This window comes from Macaca thibetana, chromosome 11 (assembly GCF_024542745.1).
Source record: "Macaca thibetana thibetana isolate TM-01 chromosome 11, ASM2454274v1, whole genome shotgun sequence".
NCBI lineage: Eukaryota > Metazoa > Chordata > Mammalia > Primates > Cercopithecidae > Macaca > Macaca thibetana.
Window position 1 is genome coordinate 72,863,958 of NC_065588.1, and position 13,868 is coordinate 72,877,825.

Below are 13,868 nucleotides of genomic sequence, written 5' to 3' on the forward strand. Positions count from 1 at the left end.
AAGTCTGTACATTAATAAGACTGTATCAATATGAATTTCCTAGTTTTAATCATTGTACTATGAGTCTGTAAAATGTTAATATTTGGAGAAATGTGAGAACTTTAGAACTCTGATCACCTCCCTCCTGATGTTCATTCATTTTTTTCTTCATCATTTTGTTTGTCTATTTTTAAAAATCTTACAAATTAATTAATAATATTTTTATAGACAATATTTGTTTAGATTTACCAGTATAAATGTATACTAGTTTATATTTACCACTATAAATATATACTGGTAAATCTAAACGGATGTTGTCTATAAAATATATACCAGTGTATAAATATATACTGGTAAATACCATGTATTTACCAATTTGTTTGTTTTTCATTCTTTCTTACATCTCAGAATTTCTTTATAGGATCACTTTCTTCTTTTTAAAGAACATCCTTTAAAAATTCCAGTCACGTACACCACTCATCCCCAGTTTTTATTATCATTGTCTTTATTTCATCTTCATTCTTGAATGATAGTTTTTCTGCGAGCACATTTCTAAGTTAGTAGTTAATTTCTCTCAACTTTAAAAAATGTTTACTATGGCTTCAGTTTTATTGTCGAGATGTCTGTTGTCAGTTTGTCATTTTTCGTAGGTTATCTTTTCCCTCTGAGTGCTTTTAAGATCTTCTCTTTGTCTTTGATGTTCTGCAGTTTCATTACACACAAATGTTCAATTTATCATGTTTAGTTTACATTGTACCTTTGCAATCATATCTTTTCTGAAGAAAATGCAGCCATAATGTCTTTAAAATTTTTTTATTTGATTTGATTAGGTTTTTTTCATTCTCTTTATCCTTATGGAACATCAAGTGGACACCAGTTTGTTGCATATCTTTTACCATCTCTTTACTTTTTTTTCTGTCTAGATGCTGCATTTTTCAGATCTTTTTTTTTTTTTTTTTTTGAGACGGAGTCTCACGCTGTTGCCCAGGCTGGAGTGCAGTGGCGCGATCTCGGCTCACTGCAAGCTCCGCCTCCCGGGTTCCCGCCATTCTCCTGCCTCAGCCTCCTGAGTAGCTGGGACTACAGGCGCCCGCCACCGCGCCCGGCTAATTTTTTGTATTTTTTTAGTAGAGACGGGGTTTCACTGTGGTCTCGATCTCCTGACCTTGTGATCCGCCCGCCTCGGCCTCCCAAAGTGCTGGGATTACAGGCTTGAGCCACCGCGCCCGGCCCAGATCTTTTAATTTGTTAATTTTCTTTTCTGCTGTGCATAGTCTTCTATTTAGCCCATCCATTGAGTTTTTTATTACACAATTTTATGTTTCATGTCTGTTTTGTTCTTTTTCAAGTCGCTTATGGAGATTTAGTTCTTGCTCAATTTTGTGACCCCTTTCTAATTTTTTCAAATATTTTATATATGGCTTTTAAATTCCTTGTCTGATATTCAATATGTGTAGTTCTTATATTATTATATTATATTATATTAATTATATTATATTAGAGGCCTTCCTTGGGTAGCCACCACCCTGCCCCACTGACAGCTCTGTTTCCAATAACCCTGGTTCTGTTTCCTTTACAAAACCTACTACTATCTGAAATTATCTATGTGTTCTCACACCTGTAATCCCAGCACTTTGGGAGGCCAAAGGGGGTGGATCACTTGAGGTCAGGAGTGTGAGACCAGCCTGGCCAACATGGTGAAACCCCATCTCCATCAAAAACTACAAAACTTTGCCAGGCATGGTGGCAGGTGCCTATAATTCCAGTTACTCTGGAGGCTGAGGCAGGAGAATCGCTTGAACCCAGAAGGTGGAGGTTGCAGTGAGCCAAGACCGTGCCATGCATTGCAGCCTGAGTGACAGAGTGAGACCCTGTTGAGAGAGAGAGAGAGGAGAGAGAGAGAGAGAGAGAGCCAGAGAGAGAGAGAGAGAGAGAGAGAGAGAGAGATTATCTATGTGTTAATTCATTTACTTATTTATTTAGTTTTAGTCAACCAGAATATAAGTTTTGTGACAGCAGGACCTCAATTGTCTCATTCATAAGTATTTCTTCAGTGCCTAGAAAGGTGCCTGGTTTATTGCTGGCACTCAAAAAACAAAACAAAACCCTGCCTTATTGAATAGATGAAGCATGAACTGCAGTAATCTCTTATCTTCTTTCCCTGCCTTCAGTCGTGTTTGCTCTGATCACCCACCACACTCTGCCAGACTGTATCCAAGGAATAAAATCAATCATATTGCTTTCCCTAGGTATGGCTTATAATAACTTACATAATGAGGTAAGAACTACTGAACACGGCATATAGGTTCTGGATATAGATAGCTGTATGTGCCTTGATATTATCTTATTTATTCATATGTGTGTGTTTTTGTGTGTCTGGTACGGTACTTTCTTAGTCTTTTCAAGATGCTAGAACAAAATACATTGGATGGGGCACTGATACACAACAGAAATTTATTGCTCACAGTTCTAGAGCCTGGGATGCTGAAGACTGAGGGGCCAGCAGATTTGGTGTATGATGAGGGGTCGTTCCTCATGGATGGTGCCTTCTACGTGTCTTCACATGGTAGAAGGGGAGAATAAGCTCCCTCAGGACTCTTTTTTTAGGAACATTAATTCTATTCGTGAGGGCTCCACCCTCATGTCATGTGTTAATTACCTCCAAAAGGGCCCCCTCTTAATATTATCACATTAGGGATTAGGTTTCAACATATAAATTTTGGGGAGTCAAAGACATTGAGACCATAGCAAGTACTTTGTACAATTTATTTACTTTCATATCTAATTACTTTCAACACTAATTCTGGTAAGTACCTCTAGAAAAGACATTTTGTCAGGTTCATCTTTGTATCTAGAGAACCAGATGTAAAACCTGATATGCATGAATTTATAGATGGAATTCTTTCATTTTAATATTCAAGAAATATTTATTAAGTTCCAGGCTCTACTATGTACTAAGCATTATATTCCAGTCACTGGAGATATACTAGCAAACCAAAGTCCCTGTCCTCAGGAAGTTTACATTCCACTAAGGTAAACTGACTATAAAACAATAAACAACTAATTATATAAGAAAATGTTGGATAGTGAAAAGTCCCTTGAATCAAAATGAAGAAGTACAATTTTCTAAGGGAACTTCCCTCTACAAAACAACTAGATCCTGCAAAAAAAAAAATAGACCTCTTGGGTTTATAGGGTATGACAGAGATGAGAAACACCAAATAAGATTGTCCAGCCCTGATACAGAAGAAAGCTAGATATGCTGAAAGCACCTGCCACTATCAGCAGTGCAGGGGAGCAGCCCTGGAATAGCAGCAAGGTAGGTGCAGTGAGCTGAGACTCTCAGCCAAACTGATACCCTGAAAGGGAACATGAATGGTGTCAGGTCAAGTAACTCCCCTGGATCCCAAGTAGAACATCACAAATCCTGTCTGAGGGAAGTCCTCAATGCATGCTCTCAAGTATTAACTCACAATAAGGTTCATCAAACCCAAAATAAACACAACACCATGAGTAAGAGTCAGCAGAAACCACATATACTTTGGACCTAATATAATAACTACATAATACAATATATATAATATAATAATAATGTTATATTATTATAATATAATTATTAACATATATTTAATGTATAATATATGATAATAATATATTATATTGGAGGCTACCCAAGGAAGTCCTCTTGGAAGAGGCAGCATATGAACAGAGACCTGAATGACAAGAAGGAGGCCAGAACATTTTGGGCAGAGAGAATGGCAAGTGCAACCCTATGTTTTGTGCTTTCAAGGATCACAAAGTAGACTGGTGTACCTGGCACCAAAGTGAGAGAAGAGCATTTGTTGAGTCTGGAGAAGTAGGCAGGCATCAGATCACCTAGGTCCTTATAGGCTATGGTAAGGAGTTTAGATGTTGTTCAAAGGGCAGTGGGAAGCTGCTGGAGGATCTGGAGTGGGCGGGGAGTGGGGGTCATAATACTACTTAAATCTTTAAAAGTTTATGTATGTGACTGCTCTTTGAAGAATGGTCAGCAGTAGTCCAGGAAAGAAGTGTATGAATTACTAGATTGGGCAAGATATGAAGAGGCCCAGGCTCAGGCATGGAGACTATCCAGGCTGACCTCTCCCCTTCCTGGGCTTAAGTTCTTCTATAGCTTATTTGCCTCTGAATCCCTGATGCAACCTAGTGCCTGGTACACAAAGGAGATGAAGAACACTTCAAAAAGTGCTTGAGTGCGCAAATGGCCACGAGAGGATTCTGTTCTTAGATGGCATCAGCTGGTAAGCTCAGTTACTTAAAGGATAATGTTAAGCTGTGTGCTCAGTTACAATATGGGTCAGTTAAATTTAGAGATGTTCCTTGGTCACAAATCATGGTTACATTGTAATCATGGCAATTAGGGTAACATTATTATTTGTTTCTGTTTTTGTTTTTGTTTTTTTTGAGACAGAGTCTTGCTGTGTCACCAAGGCTGGAGTGCTGTGGCATGATCTTGGCTCACTGCAACCTCCGCCTCCCAGGTTCAAGCGATTCTCCTGCCTCAGCCTCCCAAGTAGCTGGGATTACAGGCACATACCACCACGCATGGCTAATTTTTGTGTTTAGTAGAGACGGGGTTTTGCCATGTTGGCCAGGCTGATCTAGAACTCCTAACCTCAGGTTATCTGCCCACCTTGGCCTTCCAAAGTGCTGGGACTACAACATGAGCCACCATGCCCGGCCTATTATTTGTTTTGCAAACGCCTTTTGCCACAGCAAGTCTGGGTAATTCTGTGTATACAATCCAGTACAAATCTTGTCACCACTACTAGCAATTAATTGCAAAGAAATATGTACTGTGTTTCTTTTGCCAGTAACATTATCATCACATACAAGAAGATAACGTATGTTTGGGAATTTTTATTGCTGATAAGCATCAGGCTTTAGAGATGATTTCATTGAGAATTGCCAATGGAATATTCTATTTATGTAAAGCAAGCCAGTCTCATTAAAAAAAAAAAAAAATACTCCCAGGAAACAACTACTCCTCTAGAGAAGTAGGAGTATAGAATTCTAGTTAAGAACATGGCTTTGGAGACAAAAATGGCTGAGTTTGAGTACTAATACCACCACTCTTGGGTAAGGAATTTCCTCAATTTTGGTTTCTGAAAGATAATTCCTGTGTCCAGAGTTGTTGTGAAGACTGAAAAAGATAATACCATTTATTTAGGTTTGTCAGCATCTAAACTCTTTCTGTGTTACAGAATTCCCCATTTATGAGTAATGGATGGGACAAAAGATCCTTTTACTTTGTAGATGTTGAAAGTGCTTAATACTTATTTTCTTGTGTACTTTATTTTCCTTGCGGTGAGGACAGAGCCATGTAACCTTGGGCTTCATCATTCTGCTGTAATAAAACCAAATTATGATGCAGGAGCTAATGGCACAGGAGGGAAGGATCTGGGAGCACTCTCTAGAGGCAGCAGGGGTGGTTGCAGCAGTGGCAACCAGTTGGGTTCTTGGTACAGAAGTAACATCAGTGTGGGCAGCATTAGCTGCATTAAAACTGGTTCTTGGTGCAGAAGGGGCATCAGTGCAAAGTGTACTATCTAGTGCTTGGTGACAGTGATAGTAGTTTCCTCATTGGCCCAGTTCTATGGCATTACTCTTGGAAATTTAGCCCAAAGCCTGTTTCTCCAGGCTCCCCAGGCAAGTCTATGAGCATTGATTAGGCTCTTCTACAGTGTAGTCAGCTGGAGTTAGCTTCAGTTGCTGGAACCAAGAACTCTGGTTGATTTGGATTTTACACCTGTGCTCTCAACACAGTGACTAACAGAATACTCAATAAGTGTGACTATTAGTAGCAGTTATAACAACATATTCCTAACTTCACATGTAAAATGTCAAATTTTATAATAAATATTAGTGAATTTGATCCAAATTTAAGAGCTATATTTAATCTTGTCTTTATTGGTTTAACTCTTTGAAATCTATTTATATTCTGAATTATACCTTGATTAATCTAACATTCTTTCCTAGACTGTAACATTCTTGAAATCAGAGATTGTCTTTTTCACAGTTGAATTATTTCCTGGCATAGAGCCTGACACAGGTGGACCCTTAGTAAATATTTGTGGAGGAAGTACATGGAGAGGTAATTGATGATACAGAAGCGCCATCTCAGGAGTATGGCTGGCAGACCTCTTAGGCAGACCTCTAAGTTGGCACTATCTCAGTGAGGTGGTTTGGTCCAGGATTGGTTCTCAGATATATCAACCTAGAAACTTAATATCACACCTTAGCCACAGGTGATCAGATTACTGTCTTGGACATAGACTCAGACTAAGCAAACTCATAAGAGACAGATGTATAAGATATAATTATTTTTGTCAAGAAATATAACTTTGGGGTGTTCTGAAATGCCGCTCACTTACTCATTTAATAACTATTGATTTTGATAAGTGTTTACTACGTGTCAGCTACTACTATGTAATTGTATAAGCAATGAACAAAACAGACAAGATTGCTGCTCTCATGCAATTTACACAGCTGTGTCAACAAATAAATATTTAATTGTAGATAACAGTAACTGTTATAAAGAAAAATACAGCAGCATAAGGCAATGAAAATTGTTGGGAAGAAGTGTGTACTATTTTAAATTGGATGACCAGGGAATATGCCCCTTGGAAGGTTACATTTAAGCTGAAACCTGAATGAAATGGAGGAGACTATAGCAGGCAGGGAAAATATTACATGCAAAGGCTCTAAAGCAGAAATAATTTGGGGGTTGGGGGGAGTGTTGAAGAATAAAAAGTAAGCCAGTGGCCAGGTGCGGTGGCTCACACCTGTAATCCCAACACTTTGGGAAGCCGAGGTGGGTGATCACTTGTGACCAGGGGTTCGAGACCAGCCTGACAAACATGATGAAATCCTGTCTCTACTAAAAATACAAAAATTAGCCAGGCGTGGTGGCACACACCTGTAATCCCAGCTACTGGGGAGACTGAGGCACGAGAATCACTTGAACCCAGGAAGCAGAAGTTGCAGTAAGCCAAGATCACGCCGCTGAACTCCAGCCTGGGTGACAGAGCAAGACTCCTTTCCAAAAAAAAAAGTAGGCCAGTGTGGTAGGCAGCCTCTAAAATGACTCCCAATGAACTCTGGGAGACTGAAATTCCCTCCCCCAGAGTGAGGACTGGATTTAGTCACTAGCCTCCAATGAACAGAATGCTGTAGAGGTGATGAAATGTCACTGCCAATGTTAGGTTAAAAATGGCATTTTTTTTCTCTCTTGTTTTCTTGCTGTACAGAAAAAGATTAACATAGCAGAACCGAGAATGTTATCCTTAGAAAGGCCAGCTTGTAAGGTTGGTCATTGGCTGGCATCTGGGAACTTACCAGGTAAATAGCTCCCTATGCTAATATAACTCTCCCCAAATGATGAGGGAGGCTCACTATGCCTACACTGTTTGTGCAAACAATATGGCTTATGCTGAACACCTGCTTTCTTCCCAGATATCTGGAATTTGGGCATGAGTGAGGCAGAGGGTGCTTGTGTGACCAGCCTATGACAAGACCTTTGGGTGCTGAGTTTTAATATGCTTCTTTGGACGGAAGCATCACATAAACATTTCTGCATTTTTGTTGCTGGGAGAAGAATGTGATCTGTGTGAGCCCTTGTGGAATGTGAGAGCATAAGGAAGCCTGCAAATGGATCCCTGCAGACTCCACTGGGGCCTGCTTCTTTTATAATCTGGCTGTTTATCTTTACTATCCTACTTTAATAAATCCTAGTGTGAATGCAACTTGTGAGGAGTCCTATGAGTCCTTCTAGCTCATTTCTTAATGTGGGAGTGGTCCTGGGGACCCAAGACACGCTTATTCTGATGAAGCAAGCTGCCACAAGCCATCGTGTGGAGAGGTCCACATGCAAGGAACTGAGGGAAGCCTGTGGCCTACAGCCAGCAAGAAGAAACTGAGGCCTTCAGTCCAACGGACATATGGAAAAAAAGGTCCACTTGAATGAGCTTGGAGGTGAGTCCTCCCCCTGTTGAGCCTTCAGATGAGACTGCAGTCATGGCCAACACCTGGTCTGCAGCCTTGTGAGAGACTTCAAGCCAGAGGCACTACCTAAACTGGGCCTGGATTCCTGGCCTATAGAAACTGTGAGAGAATAAGTGTTGCTTTTAGCTTATAAATTGAGGAGTAATTCATTATGCAGCAATAGGTAACTCATACAACCACAGGGCTAGAATATAGGGGGTAAAGATAGTGTGATAGGTGGTGGGCACAGAGTGGTAGACAGGACCCAGATAATATATGGCCTTGGAGTTTATGGTAAGGATTTGGATTTTATTCCATTGAAGGATTTGGAATAGGGAAATCTGCTTAGCACCTTGTCTTCTTTAGACCACAGGTTTTCAACCCTGGCTGCATTTTAGAATCACTTAGCGAGCTTTTTAAAAATACCCATGCAAGGCCCCACCCTCAGAGATTCTGGCTTAGTTGGCCCTGGGAGAGGCTCCAGTGTTATTATTTTTAAAAGCTCCCCAGGTAATTCTGATGGACAGCTCCAGCTGAGAATGAGATGTGCTTTAGGGTAGCAAACCTATGTGGAAAACCAGGGAGGATTGCTCAGAACAGAGGGAAAGAGTCACATATTTTCAATACTGAATTATTATATTAAATTAAGCAGGCCTGGTATATCTAGGATGGCATGCTCTCCAGTGTTCAGTGCTGGAGAAATAGTCACAATTGCTAACCCTTGGATTTTCCCTTTCTGTGATAACTGTCATCCATCCGTTCTTTTCACACAAGGTACAAGACTGTGGATTAGGCTTTAGTTTTAAAGATACCAACACAGGCATATAAATATAAATCTTTGGCCTTCAACTCTTTTGATAAATTCCAACCAGTGGCAACATAGTCTTTTGTCCTACATTTCCCCAAAAAAGGGGAACAAAATTAACTTTTTTTTTTTTTGAGAGAGAGTGTCTTGCTGTGTTGCCCAAGCTGGAGTGCAGTGGTGTGATCTTGGCTCACTGCAACCTCCACCTACTGGGCTCAAGCGATCCTTCTGCCTCAGCCCCCCAAGTAGCTGGGACCACAGACGCACACCACTATGCCTGGCTAATTTTTTTGTATTTTTGGTAGAAATGAGGTTTTACCATGTTGTTCAGGGTAGTCTTGAACCCCTGAGCTCAAGCAATTCACCCGCCTCAGCCTCCTGAAGTGCTGGGATTACAGGTGTGAGTCGCTGTGCCTGGCCAACTCTTTAGCCTATTAGCTCTCTTCTAAAATGACAGATCTAATAATCTATATTATGTTAATCTATAATCAATATATGCATACAAGCACAAATTAAAAGACATGCAAATGCTTCAAAGAATCTCGGTTTCTTGAAACTTCAAACCCCATAGTCAGAAGTGTAAATATTAACATACCAAAACAGAACAAAACAAACATTTTCATGAAACTACAATTTGGACTTTTATGTGTATTATATTTGTAATTAGTTATCTTTTATATTTTTGGCTAAAGAAATGTGTCTGGGCCGGACATGGTGTCTCACATCTGTAATCCCAGCACTTTGGGAGGTAGAGGCAAGAGAATCACTTAAGTTCAGGAGGTTGAGGCTGCAGTGAGGTGTGTTCATGCCACTGCACTCCAGCCTAGGTGATAGAGTGAGCAAGACCTTGTCTCAAAATAAAAAAAAGAAAAAGAAATTCATCTGAATCTTAGATTTTGATCAACACACTAACATTCTTGACTGAAATATAATTTAAAATGTTAATGACATTTAATTCAGTTGAAATGTAAATGTAAACATCTTGATTTGTAAGGTTTAATATTAAAAACTTTGCAGCTTTTTGAGGTGGAAAAGAAGATAATTATGTTTGCTTCTCCTTCCCTGTCAGTTTGGGGCCCGACTGGAAAAGAGATTCACTTGGGAAAAGTGCTGACCATGGTCTTGGGACTGGAGGAGTGCGGGAGTAACCTTACACTCATATTGAAAAGAAACAAAAACGGCATGTTCAAAAGCATTAAAGCCCAATCACTCATTCATTCACAAACATATTGAGTGCATTGTATGTCAGGTTCCCTTCTAGGTGCTAGGGATATCGCAGCTAGCAATTTACACAAGCTCCCTATTTATGAAATTTCTTCATAGTGGGAGGTGGGGAACTGTCAGATAATAAACAAATGTCAGGTAGTAATAGGTGCTATTATTATAATAAAACAACATGATGTGATTGGAAAATGGGACAGGATAGAGGATGCCACTTTTGTTCAGTTGAACGATCTGTTAGATATCAAATTTACTTTAGAAGAAAACTGTCTGACCCACAGTGTTCCAAGTATTTTTTAATTGCCTATTTTTATTATTTGGGAGATTTCACATAACAATCTGGATTTTTGTCTTCTCTTGAAAAATCAGATGATTACGCCAAACAGGCATTTCTGCATGACAACAGTGTTCTTTCAATAGGACATGTCATTTCCTCTTTTTCATAATACCTCCTTTCCTAACAGAGCAGCTTCCCTCATTTACAAGACCTGCCTGGCTTTTGAATTCTGAAGAATTCTCAACTTCTGGGCTAGTAGAAGAACAAGGGCCAAGATAGAGTATGCAACAGGATTCAAGGCATGCAGAAAGCCATGAGCCAAGGAGCCGTGGGGAGCAGGCATAGATACCTGTGCAGACATCCGAGATCACGTTTTGCTTGGTACCAATATGGCAATATGGGCTTGTAATGGCATACAGAGTCCTTTCTATTTTGAGACAACATCTCGCTTTGTCACCCAGGCGGGAGCTCATTGGCCAGAACACAGCTCACTACAGCCACCACTTCTTGGGCTCCAGTGATTCTCCTGTCTCAGCCCCTCATGTAACTGAGACTACGGGCACACACCACCATGCCTGGCTAATTTTTGTATTTTTTGTAGTGACAGGATTTTGCCATGCTGCCCAGGCTGATCTCCAAGCCCTGAGCTCAAGCAGTCTACCCACTTGGCCTCCCAAAGTGCTGGATTACAGGCATGAGCCACCACGTCCAGCCCAGAGTCCAGTTTTTGAAAGTGTCCATACTAGAAACTTTAGTATGATGGAATAAAGCAAAGAACCAGTGGTCAGGATCTGAACTAAATAGCAATATGCTTTTACATGGTCACATGTTTTTACATGACCATGTGCTTTCCTAAAATTTGCAAAAGTAGGATATTTTCAGATTTCCCATCTATTAGACATTCTGCAATGTCAGATGGCATTGAAATGGCAATGGGCATTTTAAGAATCCAGCTGAGGAAAGTTGAGTTAGGAATATGCCACATTTACTGCAATTTGGAAAGCCATTTTGGAATGTTCCAGTACAACTAACTAGAAATTATCGACTGCTAGTTTGGAAACGTGTGAAGGGTGCGTTCTTTTATGAACTTTAAATTTAGTTACTAAAGAATTGAGAAAAAGTTCTGATTAAAAACAGTAATGGAATATGAAACAAAAGACATACAGGAGAACAGTACAGTCAATGGGGATTATTCTGACATTGAGAGGCAAATGGCAGCAATTTTTTTTTTCAGAGTATAACAAAAGCAGTAACTCAAAAAGAGGAAGAGACAAGGTTATTGGATTGTTTGATACTCCAACCTGTGAAGAAGAGTTGATCACATGGAAAACGATGTAAATTTCTCATTGATGTGACATATGTGTGGTTACTATGTATTGCCTTTTTGACTGCTTTTCGAAAAATGGACGAAGGCCCTTTAAATAATTTTTCCTTGCCAGCTGGCACTGAAGCTTTGCGAATAGAGGGTGCTGGAGAGACGTTGCAGGAGGAAACTGGTTTGCTTCCTGGTTGCGATGTGCTTGGATAGGTTCCTGCAGCACACAAGATTTCAGCTTACGCCTTCTCCAGCATCAGACTCCTGTAGTGTATAAGGTTTCTCCAGCACGGGCGCCTGCAGTGCTCGCAGCTTCTCCAGGGCCCATCCTCTGCAGCGCATAGGAGCCTGCAGCTTCCCCTGGCAGCCCCTTAGGCAGTTGTGTGAGAGATCTCTCCATCATCAGCTTTCACAGGCACTCCATAGGGCAGTTTCCTGGCAAGTTCCACCACTGAGCACCACACCAGCTTCTCTGCCTATCAGCAAGTCAATGTCTGTTCTCAGTCCTGGTTGTGGAGAAGGAGGTTTTGGTGGCTCTATCTTAACCTTGGGGAGAGTAGCCGCTCCTACTATCTGTGATTTCTGTATTCTCTTGAGTTTGTTCTCTTTACTTCTTTTTATTAAACTTTATCTATTATCTATCAAATTACTGTGTGATTTTTCTCTCCCATTTGAACCCAGACTGATAAAGCATGAAATACCAATATCTATGAATATAACACAAATTTACTGTATGTAAATACGAGAATATTGATGACAAACTGGTTAATGGCTGTCGTTAATTTAAAGAGTATTTTAAATTAGCCAAAGAAACACAAATGCCCCAAGAAGTTTACAGCTCATACATGAAAGAAACTCGATAGAGGTTTTTCCAAATTTGATCATTTTTAAGATTTGACAATCCTAAAAATTTATACAGCCTTACAAATAAGAATTATAAAACTAAAAGAAATTTTTCTAAACTATAATAAAAAACAAACTTTGGTTCACTATGCTGGAGGAAAGACCAAATTGCCTTTCAGTTCTCTTCAGTTAGGAAATATGATGAAATTATCACATGAAGATGTGATTAAGGAGTATGCAGTCAAAAAAGGCAGGAAAGAATAACAGAGGTGTGTCAAGCAGTAGATTAATAATAGTATAATGATATTTTCTAGATTTTGTAATGTTTATGGTGTTTGTCAGCTTTTTAAAATGTGTAATGTGGCTGGGTGTGTTACAGGAAAGCAGTCCCGATCCAGACCCCAAGAGAAGGTTCTTGGATCTCACGCAAGAAAGAATTGAGGGCAAGTCCACAGTGCAAAGCAAAGGCAAGTTTACTAAGAGAGTAAAGTGGTCAAAGTACAGCTACTCCATAGACAGAGTAGGGCATTCCCAAAAGAGGAGGAACGTGGCCACCCTTTGTACAATACTTGTTTATGTATAGGATTAAAAAAGGTCGTGGGGAGATGTGCTCTGCTACAAGGGTTTGTGATAAAGGGTTAATTTTCTTAATTACCGTATTTTGCAAGAATCAATATTATTATTATCTTTAAAGCAAAATTAGGAATGTATCTCTTCTCAAGCTATCAGGATATTGGGCCCCTCCCAAGTCTGTTTAGTAAACATTATCAATCTGTTCCCTAATTGTAAACATTTAGAGGCTAGGAATACCCAACTTTCTGGGAATGCAGCCCAGTAAGTCCTAAGCTTCATTTTCCTAGCCCTCACTCAAGATGGAGTCGCTCTGATTTGAACACCTCTGACAGGCGTGGTGGCTCACACCTGTAATCCCAGTACTTTGGGAGGCTGAGGTGGGAAGATCACTTGAATCCAGGCTAGGCAACATAGCAAGACTCCAGTCTCTACAAAAGAAAAATTTTTTCAATTAATCTGGCATGATGATATGCACCTGTAGTATCAGCTACTCAGGAGGCTGAGGTGGTAGAATCACTTGAGCCCGGGAATTGGAGACTGCTACCGTGAGCCATGATAGCTGCACTCCAGGAGCAAAATGTCAACTCCTGGTTCTGATGAATTCAATTTCCAAATTCTAAGAACCCAGTGACATAGTCTCTGCAGAAATGTCCTCACCCTATATGCAGGAGGAAAAAAAAGTAACCCCCGGCCCCCAGATGTTGGGGCAATTCAGCTTCTGCTGGTGTTAAACATAGAAAGAGCAGGGCTGTGCTGGCTCTGTGTGCCCGCCGATACCATGTTGGGATGACCGCCATTCCCCCACCCAGAGGTCCAAACAACATTTAAAAAGT